Source organism: Rhinopithecus bieti, unplaced genomic scaffold (genome assembly GCF_001698545.2).
Source record: "Rhinopithecus bieti isolate Rb0 unplaced genomic scaffold, ASM169854v2 scaffold_4745, whole genome shotgun sequence".
NCBI classification, from domain to species: Eukaryota; Metazoa; Chordata; class Mammalia; order Primates; family Cercopithecidae; genus Rhinopithecus; species Rhinopithecus bieti.
The window spans coordinates 1-5036 of NW_016804434.1; the positions used below are offsets into that span (position 1 = coordinate 1).

At 38.7% G+C, this 5036-nt stretch overlaps 1 pseudogene across 1 annotated transcript in view; it reads right to left on the reverse strand.

The window, feature by feature from the left end:
• Positions 1 to 6: 6 nt before the first annotated feature.
• Positions 7 to 5036, reverse strand: part of LOC108527167 (cytochrome P450 2C9-like) — a 61620-nt pseudogene continuing 56590 nt past the window's right edge. The window contains exons 8-9 of the transcript XR_001884721.1: positions 3059 to 3200; positions 7 to 394 (exon numbers count right to left, since the gene is read on the reverse strand). The product of XR_001884721.1 is annotated as a cytochrome P450 2C9-like (transcript). The remainder of the gene's footprint in view (positions 395 to 3058; positions 3201 to 5036) is intronic.

Genomic DNA, 5036 nt, shown 5'->3' on the forward strand with positions numbered 1-5036 from the left:
CGTTACAGAGTATGGAGAATGTCAGATATATTTGCACTGTAAAGCATAAGAAACTCTCCTTAATGGAGGCTGAATGTTCACTAGATTTGAGGGAAGGGAAAATGTCAGATGACAGGCCAGAAAAGGCATCACATATAGTGAAAGGTGGATAACGCCCCAGAGGAAAGAGAACTGCACGGACAGCACAGCAGCAATCAGACCATCTGCTCTTCTTCAAACAGGAATGAAGCACAGCTGGTAGAAGGGTGGCACAGAGGCAAATCCATTGACAACTGGAGTGGTGTCAAGGTCCTTTGGGTCAACAAGAGATTTCAGGTTAAAGTTTTGTAAAATGGAGGTCAGGAATAAAACAGCTCCATGCGGGCCAGGGCTTCTCCCACACAAATCCGTTTTCCTGAAAATAGAAAACACAGAGAGCAGTTACTCCTCATGTGTAACTGTGACAGTGACAAACACTGTCTCTGTACCTGGCACAAACAGAATATGCAATAACTGTTCAGTGAATCATAGGAGGGATTAGGAGATAGATGGGTGGATGGGTGCATGCATGAATGCATGGATGGGTGGATAGATAGATGGATGAATGGATGGATGGGTAGGCAACTGAAAAATGAGTGGACATATTTACACTTCACCTAATATCAGATCTTAACAGCCACCCTATATTGAACAAATATTTATTGAGTACCAGCTACATGCCAAACACTTTATTAAAATCTTTGTACAGACTTTAAATGCCTTTGTCAATCTTTCTTTAGAAATATACATTCCTTGTCAAGTGGATTGAACTGAGAAGGGTTAGAGGAGGAAGCTAACATACTGTATTTCCCTTTGTATTTCTGGCTCAATATACAGTCAAAGATTTTTTTTCCCCTAGGTACTTTCAGGAGCACATGGCTAAACATGTCACCTTCTCACTTTAAAACTTTAAATGGCTTCCCTGTCTGTCCTATAGGATAAGGTACCAATGGATTGACCTGGACCTCACATTCTGTTTCCAGTCTGATAATCCATATCACTCCTTATACTCTTCAAATCCGATACTGTCAACTCTAGGCATAGCCACTTGTCATCAGCCTCCAGCACACCACAAGGTTTCAAGTTTTACAGCATGCTGCTCCTTTTGGTCAAGATGAACTTTTCTATTACCACAGTTAGGACATAGGTCAAATTTTATCTCCTTTTTTCCCCTTTTTCTCATCTCCTTGAGCAAGAAAATGTTGCTTTCTCTGGGTTTCCTCAACATTATATTTATGCTTCCATTGAAAAATGTGCTATGGTCTGAATATGCCTCCCCCAAATTCATATGTTGATACATAATACCCAATGCAACATTACTAAAGAGATGGCTCCTTTTAGGAAATGAATAAGTCAGGAGGGCTCTGTCCTTGCTAAAATAATAACATCAAGAGATGCAAGGGAGCCATTTCTCCCCTTTTGCCTTTTTTGCCCTTCTGCCATATAAGGATACAGGGGGAGCATTATCTATAAGGAACAGGCCCTCACTAGACACTGAACTTGCTGACACCTCGATCTTGGAACTCCCAGCCTTCAGAACTGTGAGAAATAAATTTCCATTATTCATCAATTCCCTAGTCTTGGATATTTTGTCATGGCCAAAGAAACAGACAACATGGGTCACCTAGTATAATAATTACTGATTTATTTATTTATTAGAGTGTAATATGGTTAGGCTCTGTGTCCTTACCCAAACCTCATGTCAAATTGTAATTCCCATTGTTGGGGGAGATACCTGGTGAGAGGTGATAGAATCATGAGGGATAATTTCCCCCTTGCTGTTCTCATGATAGTGAGTTCTCATGAGATCTGGTTGTTTAAAGGTATGTAGCCTTTCCTCTTTGCTCTCTCTCTCCTGCTCTGCCATGGAAAGATGTGCTTGCTTCCGCACTGCCTCCCACCATGATTGTAAGTTTCCTGAGGTCTCCTAGTCGTGCTTCCTGTACAGCCTGTAGCACTGTGAGTCAAAACTCTTTTCTTCATAAATTACCCAGTCTCAGGTAGTTCTTTATACCAATGTAAGAATGGACTAATACATGTGCCAAATGTGAATGCTTGAAGGAAAGTTTCTTTTCTTGTTGTCTTGGTATCTACAGTGCCAGATATAAAGCAGATATCAAAGGCCACAGAAGGAAGGAAGGAGATTCTATCACCAGATGCTCAGCACACACATTTCAGGTGTTGAGATCCAACATCTAAGATACATGGCCATGACTAGGGGAAGAGCGTGGTGCTCTGCATCACCCCAGAGGCTCCTGCTACGTTCCCAATGTCCCCCTCATCCCATCCACGGTTATTTGGCAAAGGTTCTAATATCCGTTATTTAGAGCTAATGTCCTGCTCCTGTGGCTCATTATCTCCTTTAACAGCCCTGCATTCTCTTCCTTTCATCCTCTCTGCCTCCTCTGAGGTAGCTCAAATGTCTTTACTGTTATTAAAATGTTACTTATGCCTCACTTTGGGGTATAAGAGAACAAGAAGCAGACAGCTTTTCCATCTACCTCCCAAACCCCAACGGCCTGTTCTTTCCTATATCACAGCCTCAGTCCTATTGAACTACAATGATCTGTTTACTCTGCTTTCCAAACTCAGAAGCGAGCCTTTTAAGACCCTCTTCAGTGTTTGAGGATAATTTTATCCTACAGGCCCAGCCTAGGGGGTGAGGGACACCATATGGAAAACACTCAGTGAAGTTTTGGAGTGAGATAACTTCCTCATGGCTAGTGAGGAAAATGTAATTAGTTTTATCTTCTAGGAGGAGTTCTTGGGTACCTCAGTGGTGTACCTAGAGGCAGAATTCAACCAATCTATACCTCAGCTTTCTCAATTTGGAAGAATTGGATTAACTCCCCAAAGCCCACTAATCTGGCCCAATAATTAGGATGTATCATGAGCAGGGAGCACACAGACATTCAGAACAGTGCTCTTGATCGTGTAGGAAGAGTAATTGTACCACTGCAGAGGAGGCACACGCAAGTTCCAACTGATCAAAAAATTTATCTTATACCCTGAAACACAAATAGAAATACATTTATATTACCTGCTGAGAAAGGCATGAAGTAGTTACTTTTCTTAAAATTGCCACCTTCATCCAGAAAGTGACGAGGGTCAAACATCTCTGGGTTGGGAAATTCTTTGTTGTCATGTAGCACAGAACTCAGGGAAATTAATATGGTTGTGCCCTAGAAACAAGAGACATAGATGAACTGAGCTGTAAAGAAGTCATGAAGGTTGAAGAAACAGTGGTGATCACGTAGTTGAATCTTTTGATGTGCTGATGAGGACACACCATTCCAAAGAAGAACAGTACCATTTCCAGATGGATAGACCAAGTAATAAGAGGCATGAGCTTAAGGCCAGTGACAATAATCTTGCTAAAGTGCCCTGCAATCACATTTGAAGTCCTGAGTACTTGGATACTTGGGTGCAACCTTCTGAATCTGTCTTCCTTTTCATCAAGCTTGGACACTAGTGGCTGTCCACACTTGCTGCTCTATTCCATCACTTTGGTTTTCACCAACCTTATGTGTAGAGTATGACTTAAAGTTGAAGTCTCTGTTGACACGGGAAATGGACACAGTATCTTTTCACAGGGCATTTGTGAATAAACACATGATTGAGTTTCAAATGACGTCTTCTGGGATGATAACTAGTATAGTCACAAGTATAAAACTATTGAGTTCTTGTCATTGTCATGCAGTTTGTTTGTCTTCATTTAAAGATATGGGAGAGATATTCATTACAGATTAATCCTAGCTTAAAAATACAGAAGGAATGATGAAATTAGAAAAATCACCTATTTGTAACCATTCAGGTCAAGATCATCAGGTCAGGTGAGGATCATTAATGAAAGATAAAACTATTGGATGTGTGACTTGGGAAGCAGATGTTCAGGTTTAAAGTACCATGCCATAGATTTTCATCATTCACACATAAAAAACAGAACCCCTTCAATGGAGAGATCTGGCAGATTCCAACTTACTAGGTGAGAATCTTAGCATAACCAATAATGGCATATGTGACATTATGTGCCTCTGCCTCACCACTGTGATTCAGTGGAATATTCAAAGTACTATGTAGTTTTCTTGCCAAAGTCATAACTGGAATATAATATCTAGAAAACAATCATACAAAATGAGCCCCAGGAAAATTTAAATGACTAACGGCCTCAACTCTTCACAGAGGTCAACGTATCGAAAGGAAACAGGAAATGGACTCTTCTTGATTACGGGAGATGAAAATAACAGGATACTGAAATTATGTGCCTGTTTCTTGACTGGAGAGTGAATTGCAAGAAAAAAGGTGATTAACATATTCTTTAAAAATTGGAAAATTTTAAATATAAGCTGCGTAGTTAATAATATTATTGTATTAATAACTCTACAGTATGAATGCTATTATTATTATGTAGGAGAAAACCATTGTTATTGTGCTATACATACTGAAGTACTGAAGCATAAATAGATGAATGGACAGATATCAAAGTAGATATATATACATACTGCCATATGTACATATACATATGTGTGTGTAATGTTATTTTAAAATATTTTATAATAAAAGGTAAGGAAAATTCTACCCCTAAATTTTCATATCAATAGTCTATAATTTGGTTTTCAAAATATTCCCTTGAATATTTATAAACAAGTACTATATTAAAATGTTATTAAGAACCAAAGCAGATTTATTTCAACAAATGTTACTTGAATAACTAGAAATTTATAGACATTGAAGCAAGATCATTATTACTTCATATTACAAATAAAAATTCATTTGAAATATGTCATTGATCTAAATATAAGAGCTAAAACAAAAAAATTCCGGGAAAGTTAAAAGCCAGTCTTTGGAATCTTGTGCTGACAAATATTCTTTAAGAGGACACAAAAGCACAAATCAATCACACATAGTTGCAGAAAATTCTACTGGACAGAAATGTCTTATATTAGGCATCAATAAAAAGTACTCCCTGCACAAGTCCATCCTGCCACCTGTTTTTGTATAGTATGTGAGCTAAAAGT